Here is a 21,405-nt window from a genome sequence, read left to right as displayed (position 1 = left end):
CCTGCCTCAGCCTCCCAAGTAGCTGGGATTACAGGCACGCTAGTTTGTGCACTTCTTGATGGGCAAAGACAATTCCCCCAAAGACTTGCTTCATATTCTTTTTAGGGAAGAGAAAGGAAAGCAAGGAAGGAAATTAATATTTTGAATATCATAATTAATTATGCCTGGTTTTGACAGGGTAGAATAAGGAAAGCTTGGTTTAAATCGAAATGGAAAATGTTTTGAGCAGTATGAGAGAGACAGAGCATGTAACCATTCTTGGGGATTGGAATAAGAAAGTTTAACTGTGGCCAGGAGCGGTGCTCACGTCTGTAATCCCAGCACTTTGGGAGGCTGAGGCGGGCAGATCACGAGGTCAGGAGTTCGAGACCAGCCTGGCCAACAGAGTGAAACCCCATCTCTACTAAAAATACAAAAAAAATAAGCCAGGTGTGGTGGTGGGCGCCTGAAATCCCAGCTATTTAGGAGGCTGAGGCAAGGAGAATCGCTTGAACCTGGGAGGTGGAGGTTGTAGTGAGCCGAGATCGTGCCACTGCACCAGCCTGGGTGACAGTGCGGGACTCCATTTCAAAAAAAAAAAAAAAAAAAAAGAAGAAGAAGAAAAAAGAAAGCTTAATTGTGCCAAAGGTGAAGCGATGAAGTCAGAGACCTACAAATCTCTTCTAGGTCACCGTCCTGTTCTCCTAACCCCAAGAAGGCCCAGAGATGCTATTACAGCCATTCTTTGTGGAGTCCAGCATATGCATATGGTCAAAGGGGCTCATGAAACTGTGTTCCTTCAGGACCATTCCCAGCATTGTGGCTTCTGTGAGAACCAGAACATTATGGGGGCAAGAAGTCTTTGGCTCTACAGGGTGTCTGTGCAATTCTTCTCAGCAAGGCTACTGAAGCTTGGTTAACTTTGGGAAACTTGGAGCTTTATAGGAAGAAGGAAATTCAAAAGGCAGCAGAGATTCCTCTACCCCTGGAAATGAGGAAGCTGCAGAAGCTGAGAGGCTTTTAGGAAGAGTGAACCAAGCCCATCAGAGGACCTCCCAGACAGGGTTCCTGAGAAAAAGATCACCTGGTTTCTACAGGCCTCAGTTTTGGTACCTACCTCTTATGTTTATTGTGAGGGTTACATGAGATAACATAGATCCAGCACCCAACATATGGCCTGATATATAGCAAGTTGTGAGTAAATGGTAGCTGTTTTTATGACTGCCATCATTTTTAAGGAAAACCCAAAAGAGGCCTGGCATCATGGCTCACACCTGTAATCCCAGCACTTTGGAAGGCGGAGGATCACTTGAGCCCAGGAGTTCGAGTCCAGCCTGGGCAACGTGGCGAGATGCCCTCTCTACCAAAAATACAAAAATTAGCCCAGATGTGGATGTGTGCGCCTGTAGTCCCAGGGACTCGGGAGGCTGAGGTGGAAGGATCGCTTGAGCCCAGGAAGTCGAAGCTGCAGTGAGCCATGATTGTGCCACTGTATTCTGACCTGGGCAACAAAGTGAGACCCTGTCTCAAAAAAAAGAAAAAAAAATTGGATAACTCTAAAATTCATACTTTAAAACCCCAAAAAATTAGTATAGGGTTGCCAGGCAGTGGCTCACACCCATAATCCCAGCACTTTGGGAGGCCGAGGAAGGTGAATCACCTGAGCTTAGGAGTTCAAGATCAGCCTGGGCAACACAGTGAAACTTCATCTCTACCAAAAATACAAAAAAAAAAAAAAAAAAAATCCAGGCATAGTGGCCTGCGCCTGTAGTCCCAGCTACTCAGGAGACCGAGGTAGGAGATCACTTGAGCCTGGAAGGCAGAGGTTGCAGTAAGCCAAGATGGTGCCACTGCACTCCAACCTGGATGACAGAGTAAGATGCCATCTCAAAAAAAAAAAAAAAAAAAAAAGAAGAGAAAAGAAAAGGAAAGAAAAGAAATAGTACAGGGAAGGCAGAGTGGGAAAGCCTGCAAGAAGATCCTCTGGTATATAAAATAAACAAAAGATCAGGCTGGGCGTGGGGTCTCATGCCTATAATCCCAGCACTTTGGGAGGCCGAGGAGGGTGGATCACTTGAGGTCAGGAGTTTGAGACCAGCCTGGCCAACATGGTAAAACCTCGTCTCTACTAAAAATACAAAAAAATAGCTAGGCACCTTGGGAGCCCGAGGCGGGCGGATCACGAGGTCAGGAGATCGAGACCATCTGGCTAACACGGTGAAACCCCATCTCTACTAAAAATACAAAAAATTAGCCGAGCGTGGTGGTGGGCGCCTGTAGTCCCAGCTACTCAGGACGCCGAGGCAGGAGAATCGCTTGAACCCAGGAGGCGGAGGTCGTGGTGAGCCGAGATCGTGCCACTGCACTCCAGCCTTGGCAATGGAGCAAGACTCCATCTCAAAAAATAAATAAATAAATACATAAAATAAAATAAAGATTGCTTTGTATGGCTTTTTTCCTCCTTCAGAGTAAAACCAAGGAGCAAAGATATGATTCTAAAGTTGCAGTCCGTATTGTCAAAAAGGAATATAATGTAACCAGGATCATCTGAGTTTTACTGCGCAAATGACAAGGACATTTGACCCCCATACAGTATGGTAAGATCAAATGCTGAAAGCCCGGCCCCTCTACCGTGCTCCTGTGACCCCAGAGAAGTCAGACTCCTAAAGCTGAGTGATTCAGGGCAATGCATGCATGATAACGAGTGGGAGGACTCTGGGTAGAGAAAAAATAGAAAATTTCCATTTTTATTGTGGCTTTCTAACTGATATGTCAAAATGGACAAAGAGGATAGAAATACTGCAGACCAGAATCAGAAGCAGGAGAGCCAGAGAAGTCCAGAACCCGAGAAGTAGAGTTTTAGAAAAAAGACACTCTGGTTAGAATCATGATCACTGTGCTTCAGCAGCTCAAGAAATCTTTGTAGTCAAAAGATTTCCTTTCTCTTCCCAGGGGAGGAATCCGAGGCTCCTAAGGTCAGATTACTTGCCCACATCCACAGTTAACAAATCTGGGCCTGTTAGCTTCAATGTATCACTCTTTTCATATCTAGGGATTTCAGAGAAGACCCTTAGAGGGAAGAGTCAAGAAAATGGGGTTGGGGAGAGGGTCGTTTCTATCCAAGTCCCAAGATCTGTGATTGGCTTAGCTGGCAAACTGCAGCTTCGTGAAAGGAAACTTGACTCCAAGAACTGCAGCCAGGAGAAGCCCTGGGGATGAAGGCCAAATGTTAAAACAACAAGAGATTGGAGTTGAGCAATGGATGGCAGGACTCCAGGCACAGGAAGGGAGCGAATGCACCTGCTTAGGTACTGAAGCATGATGGGACTTGGACAGGCCCTACCCTCACAGGAGAGACACTGGAGAGGGCAAAGCAAGAGGGCTTGACTGGAAAAACTCACGGGGATTGTAAGCACAATCCAAGTTTCTGGCACATCATGGGATTTTTTTTTTCCTTGCTACCTAGGATCTAAATCCCCCTTCTTAATTTTGAGGAATCTCCCACTGTGAGTGACAGTATTCTTCTGGCACCAGGATCTCAAGAGTTAACCAGAAGTTCGGGAACCCAGTGTAATGATACCTCATCTTCTGCTTGTTAGCCAGCACATGCATAGCACAGAAGCTAAAAGGCAGAAATTCTTGCCCTTCTTGTCCATGGCTGCCAAAGAGATCACACAGGTCTCAGGAGACCACCACCCAGGACTTTGTACCACGCAAAGTCATAGACATAGTGATATTGAATCCATGGTGGCAGCTGAAGTGGTCAAGCATTAAGATCAGTGTCCAAGGATGGTGGCCACAGTTGGCCATGGTGGTAGCATCCTGGCTGCATTGTGTCTACTAGCTTCTGAGCCTGCCTCTCATGCCTTCTTACTTACTCTGTGATCAACCTTTCAGTAAATCCCCCCTCTGCCATTGCTGGCCAGCATCCAACAGATTTCTGGCTGATACCAGCACCATTCCTCACCTGTAACAGGAAAAGCTGAGGAGTTTTAGAGGCAGTACTCACCTTGATTGTGAATCTTACTAAGGCAGAAGATATAAGAATCCACACCATGGAAGATTTTTCTTTAAAATTCCCAACAGAACATAATGCTGGAAATACATTTGAAAAACCACCTGTCGACCAGGCACGGTGGCTCATGCCTATAGTCCCAGCACATTGGAAGGCTGAGGCGGGCAGATCACCTGAGGTCAGGAGTTCGAGACCAGCCTGGCCAACATGGTGAAACCCCCGTCTCCACTAAAAATACAAAAATTAGCCGGGCATGGTGGCACACGCCTGTAATCCCAGCTGCTCGGGAGGCTGAGGCAGGAGAATCGCTTGAATCTGGGAGGTGGAGGTTGCAGTGAGCTGGGATCATGCCATTGCACTCCAGCCTGGGCAATATGAGTGAAACTCAGAAAAAAAAAAAAAAAAAAAGAAAGAAGAGAAAAACCACCTGTCTTACTTGCCTCCTATGATGCCGGGAGAGAGATTTGGCAGGACAGGCCATAGTCCTGCTGCTGCTGCTCTCCATTAGGGACAGACCCCTGTTTCAGGTCAGAGGTTTAGGAACTTAACCAGGATCACACAGGTAGCCAAGTGGCAGAATGCCTGGAAGCAGCTGGATTCACTTGGGCTTTGAAATATCAAGGAGAAAAGGGGCTTTGGTTCCCTTTAAAAAGAGACATTAGAGGCTAAAAGTCTGGCGTGGATTATAAAATTGGCACTGAGGCTTCCATAGTTCCAAAAACAATGAAGCACTGATTGAAAGAGAGAGGGAGTTTGAGAGCTGTTTCCTGATTGGAAAAAGGAAGGCAACCCTGGGATTGTGAGCCACGCTGAGAAAGTTTGACAGCCCTTCTCTCTCCCTGCTTTCCTCTGCTGATGTATACAGAGGAAGAAGGGAAGTACACATGGTCAATCTGAGGAAATACCCTTTGATCTTCTTCTGGGTTCCTATTTTCTTTTTCTTTTTTTGGGGGGGCGGCGGGGACGGAGTCTCACTCTTGTCGCCCAGGCTGGACTGCAATGGTGTGATCTCAGTTCACTGCAACCTCTGCCTCCTGGGTTCAACAATTCTTCTGCCTCAGCCTCCTGAGTAGCTGGGATTACAGAAACCCACCACCACACCCGCCTAATTGTGGTATTTTTAGTAGAGACGCGGTTTCACCATGTTGGCGAGACTGGTTTTCAGCTCCTGACCTCGGGTGATCCACCCGCCTTGGCCTTCCAAAGAGCTGGGATTACAAGCATGAGCCACTGCGCCCGGCTCTATGTTCCTATTTTCTATGGCTAGGCCCTGGGCTCCCTTTCCTCCTTTGCAACAAGCCCTAGGGACTCATCCTATTTCCATTTCCTCTCTAAAGCTGCTCCCACTCACTCAGTTCCCTGGAGTTCTTTTCCATTTGTTTGTTTTTTGTTTTCATTTGTTTTTTGAGACAGTCTTGCCCTGTTGCCCAAGCTGGAGTGCAGTGGCGTGATCTCGACTCATTGCAACCAGGTTCAAACAGTTCTCCTGCCTCAGCCTCCCAAGTAGCTGGGTCTATAGGCACCCGTCACCACGCCCAGCTAATTTTTGTATATTTAGTAGAGATGAGTTTCACTATGTTGGCCAGGCTGGTCTCAAACTCCTGACCTTAAGTGATCAGCCCACCTGGCCTCCCAAAGTGCTGGGATTACAGGTGTGAGCCACTGCGCCTGGCCCCCTTGAGTTCTTATTCCTGCTCCAAAATGGCGACAGAGTAAGATCTCATTCTAGCTGCTCCCAAAGACAAATATACATCTTTATTCTTTTAAGGATTCTCTTCTTTAAAATTCCAGAAAAACAAACAGGGACAAAAAATATATAAAGGTTGTAGCTGCAACGCTTAATAATCTTTTTTTTTTTTTTTTTTGAGATAGGGTCTCACTTTGTCACCCAGGCTGGAGTGCAGTGGCGCAATCTTGGCTCACTGCACCCTCCACCTCCTGGGCTCAAGCAATCCTTCCATCTCAACCACCCAAGTAGCTAAGATTACAGTCATGTACCACCACGTCTGGCTATTTTTTGTATTTTTGGTAGAGACGGGGTCTCACCATGTTGCCCAGGTTGGTCTCAAACTCCTGAGTTCAAGTGATCCGCCCGCCTCAGCCTCCCAAAGTGCTGAGATTACAGGCATGAGCCACCATGCCTGGCCAAGGCTTAAGAATCTTACACAGTTCTTGCATGCTGAGCCAAGACAATAGTATAGCTATCATCTACCAGGTACTTATTATTTACCAGGCACTGGACTAAGTGTTTCAGGAGGCGTCATCTCATTTTATATTCCCAACAACCCTGTGCAGTTTATTAATGGAACTGAGGCCAAGAGAGTAATTTTCCAAGGTCAGACGGTGGCTAGCTGCAGAACTGAAATTCAAACCCATGTCTATATGACTCGATATCTGCTGCTCTTTTTCATTTAATTTAAATTTGTATAATGCTCACTTCCATCCTTGTTCTCTCTTCTCATCCCTTCTACCCCTATAGATAATAATTTCTATTAATTTCTGGTTTATCTGTCTAGTGTCTCTTTTTGAGAACACACATACACACACACAATGATTAAAGCTGGTGCTCTATACTGTGCCATGTCCAGTTGAATACCTACTCTGTCTTTTTATTTTTTGAAATCAATTTAGTCAGAAGGAAAGGGTTTTCCAGAGCCAAATAAGAAAGTACTTGTAGGACTTGAGTGCCTCTTTAGATAGTTGAAAACAGACACATGAGGACTATTTTTTTTTTTTTTTTTTGAGACGGAGTTTCGCTCTTTCGCCCAGGCTGGAGTGAAGTGGCATGATCTCAGCTCACTGCAACCTCTGCTTCCCAGGTTCAAGCGATTGTCTTGCCTCAGCCTCCTGAGTAGCTGGAACTACAGGCACGCGTCACCATGCCTGGCTAATTTTTCTGTATTTTTAGTAGAGACAGGGTTTCACCATATTGGCCAGGCTGGTCTCGAACTCCTGATCTCAGGTGATCCACCTGCCTCGGCCTCCCAAAGTGCAAGGATTACAGGCATAAGCCACAATGCTTGGCCCACATGAAGACTTTTTAACATTGCCTAGAACCTGCTAGATGTCTTTACAGGAGACTGCAGTCATAGTATTAGAGCTTGGAAATCAGAAAACAAAAGCACAGACAAATTAGATGTTTCCCTAACATGAAAGAGAAATCAGTAAAAATCTAGTAAAAGCCAAGTGCTTCTGTGGCCAAGTCTTTGCAAAGAGGCACACATAAGGAAGCATATTCCTGCAACCAAAGTAATAAAACCCAAATTTCAATCTTTACTCATATCTCGTCAAGAACATAAATAGAAATATTAATGCAACTCATAAGCCCCACCGAATTTCTAAAATCTAAATTCCCTCCCACACTCTGCCATGATGTTTTTCTTCATCCTTCCATCTTTCTCCCTCTCCGCTAGCTCTTCAACATACGGATCAACTTAGCTTCTTCTGTTAAGTCTCCTTCCCTTTCTTCTTACTTCTCAGATCTTGTCTATTTCTACCTATTCTCCTTATTCTCTCTGGTCACAAAAGATCTACCAAACTGAGCTGTCAATGATTCTTCTTTAGTGGGCAAGGGAGGTAGTTATTTTAAGGAATACTCACAGTAACTTATCATTGATAACAGTTGCAGTTTAGTGGAGAAACATATCAGATCCATCTCCAGCAAGGAGAAGGAAGCCACACCAGTTATTTGAATAGGGAAACTTTAATATAAAAAATTGTTTACTAGTAGAAGGTGATTAACTACCAAAAGGAGTAAGAGAGGCCTCTAAGGGGTTCAAAAGTAGCCAGCGCAACAAAAAGAAGCTTCTACCCATAGGCCGAGAAGAGGAGACAGAGGAGGAATTTAGGACTTAGGAGATCTCTTTAAGAGGGTTTGACTACTATAAGAACACACACCTGTCACTGGTAGAAACTGGCAAGAGAGCATAGACTAGAGCTGGTCTCTAGAAGCAGCCCTCCATTGTCAGAGGGGGTGAGCAGACCAGAGCTGCTTAAAAGTCACAGTAGTGGCCAGGCACAGTGGCTTATGCCTATAATCCCAGCACTTTGGGAGGCCGAGGTGGGTGGATCACTTGAGGCCAGGAGTTCAAGACCAGCCTGGACAACACAGTGAAACCCTGTCTGTACTAAAAATACAAAAACTAGCTGGGGATGATGGCATACACCTGTAATCTCAGCTACTCGGGAGGCTGAGGTTGGAGAATCACTTGAACTCAGGAGGCGGAGGTTGTAGTGAGTCAAGATCGCACCACTGCACTCCAGCCTAGGCGACAGAGTGAGATTTCATCTAAAAAAAAAAAAAAAAAATTCACAGTAGGAAGAGCAAGGTGTGAGAGTGCAGCAGAAACTTTGTTCACATGGGTTGTTGGGCTCTCAGGCTAAATAATAATAATAAAGGGCCAGAACCCAGAAGGCGATGATCTTTCTGCAGCTATGTCCTCTCAATGTCACTCCAGTGCCTCATTGATGAAACCTAACATTCTGCCTCCTGAGTAGCTGGGATTACAGCTGATGAGAAATGTTTCCAGGGTCTGGCTCTGTTATCACAAGGCCATGTAAATTGGAACTGAGAGACAACATAGTGACAAGTGGCACAGGCGCTTATCAGTCAGCGTGGATGTAGGTAGAAAAAACATGACACCCTTACTGGGTGCGTTTTAGTTGAATATCACTCCCAAGTTGTACAAAGATGTTGTGTTGCTCTAGACTCTGTCTCAGCTTTCTGCTGTATCCCTAGAATTTTGATGGTGGAAAAACCAGGGATACAGGATATAACCTATATTCAAAATCAAAGAGGCCTAATAGGGACATAGCTGGTGATCGAGTGGGGTTGGGTGAGGGGTTTGAAGGATAATTTTTATTGAAATCATTTATAAAATACCAACTGTTGTCCAGACATTGTACTAGATAACGTATATGTATTATCTCACTTAAAGCTTATGGCAGTCATGGGAGGCTGATGTTATCATTCCTGTTATTCACTTGAAAATATTGAGCTTTGCAGAGCCTAAATAACGTAATGAAGTCACATAGCCAGTAAGTGCTGGAAAAGGGATATGAGCTCAGGTCAGCTTGATCATCACCAAAGCCTGCTTGATTTATCTGTCTCTTTGGGAGATGTTTAAATGCTTACCATTCTGTGAATTATTGCTTTATGTGTTCCAAGGCTATCTTAGGTGCATATTTGTTCATGATTCTTGATTTATAGTTCTTTTAACCAACATTTAAAGTGCCCCGTGTCCCTTATGATCATTTCTCATCTTAAATTCTATTTTATCTGTTATTGAAATTGCTACCCTAGCTTTCTTCTAGTTTACCTTACTTGTGGTATTTAATTCCTTGTTTTCAAATTTTCTATACCCTTTTGTTTTAAATACATCTCTTGTAGATAACATATTACTGGATGGAATTGGGAAAGATGGTTTATTGATATTGTTGTCATTTTTGTTGTTTTGTAAATCTGAGAAGTTCTGTCTTCTGCTCTTTAATTCTAAGTCTGTACACTTTTTTATTTTATTTTATTTTTTTGAGACAGTCTCACTCTGTCACCCAGGCTGGAGTGCAGCAGCGTGATCTCGGCTCACCGCAACCACCGCCTCCTGAGTTCAAGCGATTCTCCTGGCTCAGCCTCCTGAGTAGCTGCGATTACAGGCGTGTGCCACCACACCCAGCTAATTTTTGTACTTTTAGCAGAGGCAGGGTTTCTCCATGTTGGTCAAGCTGGTCTGGAACTCCTGACCTCGTGATCCACCCACCTTGGCCTCCTAAAGTGCTGGGATTACAGGCATGAGCCACCATGCCTGGCCTGAGTCTGTGCACTTTAGAATTACAGTACACACTCTCTTTCCACTCAGGCAAGCAGCTGAGGAGAGCCAGACAGGAAGGGGGCGCTCAGATGTGAGATTGGCAGTCAGCGTCTGGTGCCACACCCTGCAAGCCTGTGAGGAGAGGACCAAGGTAGGACTTCAATGCTCAGAAAAACAAGACATGCTAGACAGGAAAACAAAACAGAGCCTGAATAGAGCCTGAGACCTTGAGACTTTTTTTTTTTTTTTTTTTTTGAGACAGGTCTCACTCTTTCACCCAGGCTGGAGGGCAGTGGCGCGATCTCTGCTCACTGCAACCTCCGTCTCCCGGGTCCAAGTGATTCTCCTGCCTCAGCCTCCCGAGTAGCTGAGATTACATGCACCCGCCACCACACCCAGCTAATTTTTGTATTTTTAGTAAAGACAGGGTTTCACCATGTTGGCCAGGCTGGCTGAGACCTCTTCTTAGAAAAGTGAAATGGAAGATGGGGAGTCGGATTGTGAGGACACTAGCAAAGTTAGAGTTATCAGAAACAAAGTCAAATGAAGTAAATATGGAAAAACATGGTGTTCACAAATATTAAAATATTTATGATTCTGTATCCCAGTATCACATGGGCTTCTTTAGCAGGTGTGCTAAGTGTCTTTTTCCAGTGTTTGTGTTTTTTCCACCCTGTTTTCCTGATGGTAGTATTTGAGGGTAAATCAAATTCTTTTAAAACAATTGAACAAAATATGTTCCAACGCAATTTAAATCTAGTAATCACTCTTACAGAATGATTAAATGTACTTAACCATCTTTCTCCTCCCAGTTCTTGGGCCTGCTCTTTGATATCAAAGCCACTCCTCTCATCTGCAAAAGGGAATAATGTCACTGAACTCTATACTTCCAGAACAATTCATCACAGAAAAAGAACCGGAAAGACTGGCAACGGGGCAGTCTCGAAGAGTCATCATGCATTTGGCTGCTTTATTATTTTCCTTTGGTAGTCTCTCCATTTATGAAAAGTCCTAGAGACTGAAGTTTGGAGTTCTATTGACTCGCGCTTTGGTTCACTAACTATGAAAGGTTATTTTGCATCCTTTCACAGTGGTTGCAACCCCTTACAGAGAGAGAGCATTTTCCAGGCTGTGAAAACTTTCACATGTATTACGGCATTTACAGTCTTCCCTTGCCACTGGCATTTTGCAGTTGGGAAAATGGATGCTCAGAATAGCAGAGTGCATTTTTTGAGATTATTACACAGCTAGCCAGTGACGGAACAGGAACTTGAAGCCAGGATTTCTGACTCCAAGCTCAATACTCTTTTCACTTTTGTTGTTGTTGTTTTGTTTTTAGTTAAAAAAAAAAAAAAAGACCTGTAGAGCTGCACATGGTCCAACCCTCCCCTAACTCTCCAACCTCATCTCCAGTTACACTGGTCTCCTCTCTGTGCCTCAATCACATGCAGCAAGCTTGTCCTTGGGGTCTTCACGTTTGCTGTTCCCTCTGCTTAGAAAGCATTTCCTCAAGACAGCCACATGGCTCACTCCCCCGCCTCCTTCAGGTCTGTGTTCACATAACTCTTCATTAAGAGGCCTTTCCCAAGCACTCTGTCTAAAGGAGCACACACACCTCTCCCCATCACTCTCTGTCTCCACGGCCCTGCTTCATTGTTCTTCATTGCTTTGTTGACTATTGAGTCTCATCCCCTGCAGAACATAAGCTCCATCATGGCAGAGAGGTTTCCTGATTTGCCCATAGGTGCATCCCCAGTGCCTAAAACAGTGCTTGACACAGAGGAGGAGCTGGGAATGAATGAACAAATGAATGATTCTTTTCTGAGAAAATGTTGGCTCAAGCACCTTCTCTTCTGGGTCTATAAGACTAAACAGGTTTTCATCAACCAAGATAAATACAACTGAGGGCACTAGTACACTTTTTCGTTTCTTTTTTCTTTTTCTTTTTGAGATGGAGCCTCGCTCTGTCGCCTAGGCTGGAGTGCAATGGCGTGACCTCGGCTCACTGCAACCTCCGCCTCCTGCATTTTTTGAGACAGAGTCTCACTCTGTCACCCAGGCTGGAGTGCAGTGATGCAATCTTGGCCCACTGCAACCTCTGTCTCCCGGGTTCAAGCGATTCTCCTGCCTCAGCTTCTCGAGATAGCTCAGACTACAGTTGTGTGCCTCCGTGCCCAGCTAATTTTTGTAATTTTAGTAGAGACAGAGTTTCACCATATTGGCCAGGCTGGTCTCAAACTCCTGGCCTCAAACCATGTGCCAGCCTCAGCCTCCCAAAATGCTGGAATTACAGGCATGAGCCACCACTCCCAGTGGGATTTTTTTTTTTAAGCAGTTTTACACTCACAACAAAATTCAAAGGACGCTATAGAGTTCCCACATACCCCTCCCCACACACATGCACAGTCCCCAGTGTATCAACATTCCCTTCCAGAGGAGTCCGTCTGTTACAATGCATAAACCTACATTGATAGATCATCGTCACCCAAAGTCCACAGTTTACATCAGAGTTCGCTCTTGGTGGTGTACATTCTGTGGGTCTGGACGAATGTATAATAGCATGTATCCACCATTACAGTATCATACAGAATATTTCGCTGCCCTAAAAATCCATTCATTTTTACATTTATTTTTCTTGGCCAGGCAGTTGCTCACGCCTATAATCCCAGCACTTTGGGAGGCCGAGACAGGATGATCACTCGGGCCCAGAAGCTCGAGACTAGCCTGGGCAACATAGGGAGATCCTATCTCTAAAAAAAAAAAAAATTAATTAGCCAGATGTAGTGGCACACACCTGTGGTCCTATCTACTTGAGAGGCTGAGGCAGGAGGATCTCTTAAGCCTTGGAGGTTGAGGCTGCAGTGAGCCGTGATTGTGCCACTGCACTCTAGCTGGGTGACAGAGCAAGACCCTGTCTCTAAAGAAACAAAAAAACAAACAAATAAATAAATAAATACATTTTTCTTACAAGTAACATAATGGAGAAATTTAGAAAAACATTTTTAAAATTTTTATTACTTCTGATAACTCACAGAACAGGAACATCTTAAAAGTAAAATGAAGGCTGGGCACGGTGGCTCACGCCTGTAATCCCAGCACTTTGGGAGGCCAAGGTGGGTGGATCACTTGAGGTCAGGAGTTTGACACCAGCCTGGCCAACATGGTAAAACCCCATCTCTACTAAAAATACCAAAAATTAGCTGGGCATGGTGTCACATGCCTGTAGTCCCAGCTACATGGGAAGCTGAGGCAGGAGAATGGCTTGAACCTAGGAGGGGGAGCTTGCAGTGAGTCAAGATCTCACCATTGCACTCCAGCCTGGGTGACAGAGCAAGACTCCGTCTCAAAATAAAAAAAGGAAAATGAAGTCAATAATTTCTTAGGCTGGGTGCAGTGGCTCATGCCTGTAATCCTAGCACTTTGGGAGGCCAAGGTGGGTGGATCACCTGAGGTCGGGAGTTCGAGATCAGCCTGACCAACATGGAGAAACCCTGTCCGTACTAAAAATACAAAATTAGCCGGGCGTGGTGGCACATGCCTGTAATCCCAGCTACTCAGGAGGCTGAGGCAGTAGAATCACTTGAACCTGGGAGGCGGAGGTTGCAGTGAGCCGAGATTGCACCACTGCACTCCAGCCTGGACAACAAGAGTGAAACTCTGTCTCAAAAATAATAATAATAATAATAATAATAATAATAATTTCTCGTAATCCCCCTCCTTAGATATAACAACCGCCCAAAATTTTATGAGTTTCTTTATAGTCTTCTTTTTAATATGTTATGCTTTTTTTACTCATATATACAACGCTGATGGCCTCCCTTTCATTAGTCACATTTCTGATCATTTATTTCTATAAGATACTGCTCCAAAGTTTGCACCCAACTGGATGGCCATTTTTAAGCTGTTTTGAGATATATTGCCAAGTTGCTTGCCAAAGAGGTTGTACTAATTTACATTTCCTGCAGCAAGGCATGAGAGTACATATCTTACTGAGCCCCACTGAGCCTCCCTCCCCTCTTTTCCCCTCCCCTCCCCTTCCCTCCCCTGGCCTCCCCTCCCCTCACCAATGCTGACAAAAATTACACAGAAAACATGTTAATCAAGTTACTATGTAAAAGGATGAAATCAGCTGGTCCTACTCAATGACCACCTTACACTTCCCAGAGAGGCAATGAAAAAGCAAACGATAAAATCTGACCAATGGAGGTGCCCTCTTAGTCTATACAGTGCATTTCTCATTACCTGCCTTGTTTTATGATCACTACTTACCTGCTCCCCAATTCTCTTATCAGATCTGTGGACAATCAAACCCCTGCCCCAAAGGCTTCTCTTCTCTTCTTCCTTCAAGTCACATTAAGGATCTCCCCATTTTTTGTAATTTTCCTGGTTAGCTCCTTGGGAATCTCCTGAACTCACAGCCCATTTCCCTGCCCACAGCAACTTGATCTCATCACTCACTGATTTGGCCTCTCCTACTCCTGACTGGCAGCATTTCTTACCTCCCTTCCTCCTTCCCTCCCTCCTTCCTTCCTTCCTTCCTCCCTTTCTTCCTTTCTTTTTCTTTCCTTCTTTATTTCAGACAGAGCCTCACTCTGTTGCCCAGGCTGGTGTGCAGTGGCATGATCTCAGCTCACTGCAACCTCGTTTTCCTGGGCTCAAGTGATCCTCCTGCCTCATCCTCCTGAGTAGCTAGGACTACAGGCATGCACCACCATGCCTGACTACTTTAGCATTGCTTTCTATTCCTCTGTCATTTGGAAGTTAAGAGGATATATGCAAGCCTCCCTACTTGGGTGTTTTGTTTTGTTTTGTTTGAGAGAAGGTCTTGCTCTGTTGCCCAGGCTGGAGTGCATTGGTGTAATCATAGCTCACTGCAGCCTCAACCTCCTGGGCTCAAGTGATCTCACTCCCTCAGCCTTCTCAGTAGCTGGGACTGTAGTCTCATGCCACTACTCCTGGCTAATTTTCTTTTAAATTTTTTTAGAGGCTGGGCAAGGTGGCTCACACCTGTAATCCCAGCACTTTGGGAGGCTGAGACAGGCAGGAGCACGAGGTCAGGAGATCGAGACCATCCTGGCTAACATGGTGAAACCCTGTCTCTACTAAAAATACAAAAAATTAACCAGGCATGGTGGCAGGCACCTGTAGTCCCAGCTACTCGGGAGGTTGAGGCAGGAGAATGGTGTGAACCTGGGAGGCAGAGCTTGCAGTGAGCTGATATTGCGCTACTGCATTCCAGCCTGGGCGACAGAGCGAGACTCCGTCTCAAAAAAAAAAATTTTTTTTAGAGATGGGGATTTTGTTATGTTCCTCAGGCTGCTCTTGAACTCATGGCCTCAGGTGATTCCCCCACCTTGGCCTCCCAAAGTACTGGGATTACAGGTATGAGCCACTGCACCCAGTCTTACTTGGGTTTTTATTCTGTATATGTGAGTATTTAAAAATTATTTTTAATTTTAATTTTTTTATTTTTGTGGGTACATAGCAGGCATATATATTTATGAGAGTACATGAAATATTTTGATACAGGCATGCAATTTATAATAATCACATCAGGGTAAATGGGATATCCATCACCTCAAGCATTTATCCTTTCTTTGTGTTACAAGCAATCCAATTATACTCTTTTGGCTGTTTTTAAATGTACAATAAATTGATGTATTATCAAATACTAGATCTTATTAATTCTATGTAACTATATTTGTGTATCCATTAACCACCCCACTTCCCTCTTCCCTCTATCCCCACTACCCTTCCCAGCCTCTGGGAATCATCACTCTATTCTCTATCTCCCTGAGTTCAATTGTTTTAATTTTTTTTTTTTTAAACAGAGTCTCGCTCTGTTGCCCAGGCTGGAGTGCAGTGGCGTGATCTTGGCTCGCTGCAACTCTACCTCCCAGGTTCAAGCAATTCTCCTGCCTCAGCCTCCCAAGTAGCCGGGATTACAGGTGCCTGCCAACACGCCTGGTTAATTTTTTGTATTTTTAGGAGAGATGGGGTTTCACCATGTTAGCCAGGATGGTCTTGATCTCCTGACCTTGTGATCCGCCCACCTTGGCCTCCCACAGTGCTGGGATTACAGGCGTGAGCCACTGTGCTCAGCCCTGATGTTTCTTTGTGGATTTTTCTGTCTGAATGATCTGTCCAATGCTGAAGGTGGAGTGCTGAAGTCTCCAGCTATTATTATATTGGGACCTATTTCTCTCTTTAGGTCTGATAATAATTTGCTTTATATCTGAGTGCTCCAGTTTTGGGTGCATATATATTTGTAATTATTATATCCTCTTGCTGAACTGACCCTTTAATCATTGTATAACAAACTTCTTTGTCTCTTTGAATAGTTTTGTCTTGAAATCTATTTTGTCTGGTGTAAGTGTAGACACTCCTGCTCTTTTTGGTTTTCATTTGCTTGGAATATCTTTTTCCATTCCTTTATTTTCAGTCTACATGTGTCATTATAGGTGAAGTGTGTTTCTTATAGGCAACACATCCTTGGGTCATATTTTTGTTTTAATCTCTGCAGCCACTCTATGTCTTTTGATTAAAGAGTTTAGTCCATTTACTGTCAATGTTATTATTGATAAGTAAGGACTTACTCTTGTCATTTTGTTGTTTTCTGGTTGTTTTGTGGTATCTTTTCTTCCTTCCTTCCATTCTTCCTGTCTACTTTTTGGTGAAGGTGATTTTCTTAAGTGGTATGTTTTAATTTATTGGGTTTTTGTTGTTTTTTTTTTTCTGTTTGTTTTTGTTTTTGAGACTGAGTCTCACTTTGTTGCTCAGGCTGGAGTGCAGTGGCACAATCTCGGCTCACTGCAACCTCCACCTCCCAGGTTCAAGCAATTCTTGTGCCTCAGCCTCCCAAGTAGCTGGGATTACAGGCACCTACCACCACACCTGGCTAATTTTTGTATTTTTAGAAGAGACAGGGTTTCACCATGTTGGCCAGGCTGGTCTTGAACTTCTGACCTCAAGTGACCCACCTGTCTCAGCCTCCCAAAGTGCTGGAATTACAGGCATGAGCCAACGCTCCAGGCCTATTGTTTTTTATTGTATGTTTTTTGATTTGAGGTTACCGGGAGGCTCGCAAATAAATAATATCTTATAACCCATTATTTTAAACTGATGACAACTTAACACTGATTGCATAAACAAACTAACAAACAAAAACTAATACAAATGTTATACTCTAACTTTATCCCCCACTTTTTAACTTTTTGTTGCTTCTATTTATATCTTGTTATACTGTCTAATTCTTGAAAAGTTGTTGTTATTATTTTTGACGGGTTCACCTTTCAGTCTTTCTACTCAAGATAGGAGTAGTTTTTACCCACCACAGTTACAGTGTTATACTGTGTTTTTCTGTGTACTTACTATTACCAGTGAGTTTTCTACTTTTAGATGATTTCTTATTCTCATTAACATCGTCCTTTTCTTTCATATAGAAGAATTCCTTGTAGCATGTCTTGTAGGACAGGTTTGGTGTTGATGAAATTCCTCAGCTTTTGTTTGTCTAGGAAAATCTTTATTTGTCCTTCATGTTTAAAGGATATTTTTTCCGGATATACTATTCTAGGATAAAAGTTTTTGTTTTTGTTTTTTCCTTCAGCACTTTATTTATTTATTTATTTATTTACTTTTTTTTTTTTTTTTTTTTTTTTTTTGAGACAGAGTCTTGCTCTGTCACCCAGGCTGGAGTGCAGTGGCACGATCTCAGGTCACTGCAATCTCTGCTTCCTGGGTTCAAGTGGTTCTCCTGCCTCAGCCTTCCAAGTATCTGGTATTACAAGTATGCACACCACATCTGGCTAATTTTTGTATTTTTAGTAGAGATGGGGTTTCACCATGTTAGCCAGGCTAGCCTCGAACTCCTGATCTCGAGTGTTCCACGGGCCTCAGCCTCCCAAAGTGCTGGGATTACAGGCGTGAACCACTGCACCTGGCCCTCCTTCAGCACTTTAAATGTGTCATGCCACTCTCTCCTGGCCTATGAAGCTTCCACTGAGAGTCTACAGCCAGATGTATTGGAGTTCCTTTGTATATTATTATTTATTTTCTCTTGCTGCATTTAGGATCCTTTCTTTATCCTTGACCTTCAGGAATTTGATTATTAAATGCCTTGAGGTAGTCCTCTTGTCGTTAAATCTTCTTGGTGTTGGCCAGGCTGGTCTCGAACACCCGACCTCAGGTGATTTGCCCGCCTCAGCCTCCCAAAGTGCTGGTATTACAGGCATGAGCCACCATGCCCGGCTGGCCCAAGGGTTCTTTAGGCAGCTTGTGGTGAATGCTGCCAGTCCTGAGTCTCTTCTTTCAGTTCAGTGGGTTCCCCTTTGGCCCAAGGCAGGTCTGTAAGTGCTACCCAGGAGCCAAGGCCTGGAACTGGGGCCTAGAAGCACCTACTTGGTGCTCTATTCTACTGTGGCTGAGCTGGTACTTAAGCTTCAAGACAAAGTCACTTTTACATTTCCCTCTCCTTTCCTGAAGCAGAAGGGGTCTCTCCCTGTGGCCACCACACGTTGGGAATGAGCTGGGTCTCACCTGAAGCCAGAATGTCTCTGAGTCTCCCCCCAGGCCTGTGATGAGTCTTGTCTGGCTACCATTACTGATTACTCAGGGCCCAAGGGCTCTGTAGCCAGTAGGTGATAAATTCTGCCAGAACTGAGTCCTTCCATTCAAGGTAGTGGCTTCCCTTTTGGCCAGGGTCTGTCTAGAAATGTTGTCCGGGGGCTAGGGCCTGGAATGGGGGCCTCAGGACTCTGCCTGGTGTCCTCCTGGACTGTGGCTGAGTTGGTATCCAACTGGCAAGATGAGGTCCTCTTTACTCTCCCCTCTCCTCAAGCAAGGGGAAGGATCCCTCTTGAATCTGTGAGCTGTGCTACTGGGGTTGGGGGAGGGGTGATGGAAGCGCTACCTTGGCTGCCCCAGCTGATGTCTCACTAGGTTATGTGCATCCCAATTTCACTGGCTCCAAGCCCTGCACAGCAGGAGAAGTTGCCCAGGAATTGCAGTCCCTGTGGCCTGCACTGCAAGTTTATTTAGGACCCCAGGGCACTTTAGCCCAGGGTGGCAGGGTTTGCTGGAGCTCAGGTTCCTACCACTGGGATAGATGATTTCCCTCTGCCTAGGGCTGGTGTAAATGCTCCCCTGTGGGCACCAGCAGAGTTCTGCCCCTTGTTTCTTTTTGCTGTGACAGGGCAGCAGTGAGTGCCAATGCAACATCCCATAATCACTGCACTGTCCTCCCCCAAGCACAGATTCTCTGCACCAAGCAGCTGCTGCCAGCGGATGGGAGTGGGTGGTGTAAGTGATTCAAGAATGTCTTTCCTACCCTTTTCAGTGCCTCTTTCCTTAACATGATGTGATTTCCTTAACATATGATTACTCACCTGATTTTTCGTCCTTATGAAGGTAGTTTTTTGTGTGGATAGCTGTTCAATTTGGTGTTCCTGCCAAGGGGATGATCACTGGAAGCTTCTTTTTGGCCACCTTGCTGCAAGGTTCATTTTGTGAGTACATCTTTAGGCACTTAAGAATGCTTCAGAGATCATGATGATGATAATGACGGTAGTGATGTCATTGCTCTGTGCAGCAGTGCCCAACATCGACTGAACATTCCATTCACTGTGCCCAGCCACTGGACACACATGTTACTCTTGTTAGCCCTCACAGCTAGCCTATGGGAGTAGACACCACTATTATACCCATTGCACAGATTAAGGAGATTTATGGGAGGAGGCTTGATTTGGGTCACCTAATTTGTAAATGTCAGAGCCACACCTAGAGGTCTGTCTGACTCTGAAGATGATGTTCTTAAACCTTCCCCAGTCTTTTCAATGTGTGTGTGCTAAGCATTCCTAACATTTTACTCTTCCAGGCTCACCCATTCCTTTAATAACACGATAATAATGATAATATCTTGAAACCACATTCTATATATTTGCCGGAAATCTATTCCCCTAACAAAGATTTCTCAAGCTCTTGGGGAATGCTGCATTACTGTGACTCCTTGTATAAATGGTGGTTCCCGGTTGCTTCGTGGATTGGTCTTGCCTTCTGATAACTTTTCTCCAGGTGGCAGATTACCCTAAATGCCCCTAACACTGCATCTTTTCATTGTGTGCCCAGCTTCGCTCTTCCCTCTCACCTTCATGACTCTGCTATACACAGAGGTGAGTATCAACCTTTCAACCTGTGGTGAGTCATTTATTTCAGCTTTGCTGAAGGCTTAGGAGGAACAGGAAGAGGTTCCTCAATGGCACAGGAGAGTTTGAAATTGGCTATCAGGCTTCTCTGCTGTGAAGTCTAGTGATGAGACAGTATAGGGGGATGCATTCAAGAATAGAGGCTGCCAGGCTCCTGGAATAAAGCCTGTTCTTGGTAGTGAGACCATACTGGTCATTCACAGCTGGCCTCTGTTCTGACTGGTTAGAGTTCATACTGGTGTCTGTTCTGACTGGTCAGGCTTTTTTCTTTTTGCTGTGTGTATGTGTGTGTCTCTATTCTGTTTCCTAGCAATATCTTGCTAGTTTTAAATGTTTTGAATATTGCTCTCTTACTCAGTATGTAAATTTTAGAACGTTGCTTAAACATTTTTGTGCCTGAGTTTCCTCATCTTGTTGCCAGAGGCCTGGAGGCCCTGTGGGATTGGAGTAGAGGAGGCTACTAATTTGGTGACTGGCATAGGAGGATGGATGGGAGGCGCATGGGAAATTAGACAGCCCTGTACGTTGCTGCTGCGATAGACCATCAGCCATGTAACCCAAGGCCAATCCAGTGGGACTGGGCCCCGGATGGCACCAGTAAAAAAATCCTAAACGCACATGACTGTTTGCTGACAATTACAATTTCATGAGGGTAAAATCCATGTGTGGTTACCACTATAAAAACTCACACTCTTTGTGTTACAGCTGTTTTAGAATTTGTCTAGCAGGCTTTCCTGTTTTTACCAGAAAGCCCCCCAAAAATTCTTTAAAAATAAATAAAGAAATAAATTGCACTCTGTATAGAAAAACAGCTTACTGTTGCCTGTCCCAAGTGAGTGAGTTTCAGATGAATGAGCATCAGAGGAGTCTCTGGAAATAAAATACCAGGAGATTTCTTGGGAAATTGACACAATTATTAAAAGCTGCTGTTTTAAGACCAACCTCACCTCAGAAAAAGTACTCGCAGTAAATTTAACTACATAAAAAATATAAATTATTTTGTTGTAAAAAATCATGAAAAGGCTAACCACAGACTGGAAATATTATGTTATAAAATATGGCAGAGAGAGGGTTTAATCTTTTTAATACATAACTCGTACTAGTTAGTAATGTTCTAAGGAGAGGCAGTAGCAATATAGAGAAAGCATTATCTTTGGACCCTAACTTTTTTTTTTTTTTAAGAGACAGGGTCTTGCTCTGCTGCCCAGGCTTGAGTGCAGTGGCACAACTGAACTCCTGGACTCAAGCAATGCTCCTGCCTCAGCCTCCCAAAGAGGATTAACAGGCACGTGCCACCACGCTTGGCCGATTTTCTACATTTTTTGTAGAGATGGGGTCTCACTAGGCTGCCCAGGCTAATCTCTGACTGTTGGCCTCAAGCGATCCTCCCACCTCAGTCTCCCAA

At 44.4% G+C, this 21,405-nt stretch overlaps 1 non-coding gene across 1 annotated transcript; it reads left to right on the top strand.

The window, feature by feature from the left end:
- The first annotated feature begins 20,694 nt into the window (after window positions 1–20,694).
- LOC115934444 (U7 small nuclear RNA) lies at window positions 20,695–20,756 on the top strand. Its single transcript, XR_004070239.1, has one exon. It is a non-coding gene; the product is annotated as a U7 small nuclear RNA (small nuclear RNA).
- The last annotated feature ends 649 nt before the right edge of the window (window positions 20,757–21,405 follow it).

Source organism: Gorilla gorilla, chromosome 3 (assembly GCF_029281585.2).
Source record: "Gorilla gorilla gorilla isolate KB3781 chromosome 3, NHGRI_mGorGor1-v2.1_pri, whole genome shotgun sequence".
Classification (NCBI taxonomy): domain Eukaryota; kingdom Metazoa; phylum Chordata; class Mammalia; order Primates; family Hominidae; genus Gorilla; species Gorilla gorilla.
The sequence above is the reverse complement of the archived record's forward strand: the minus strand, read 5'-3'. Positions and strand labels throughout refer to the sequence as shown.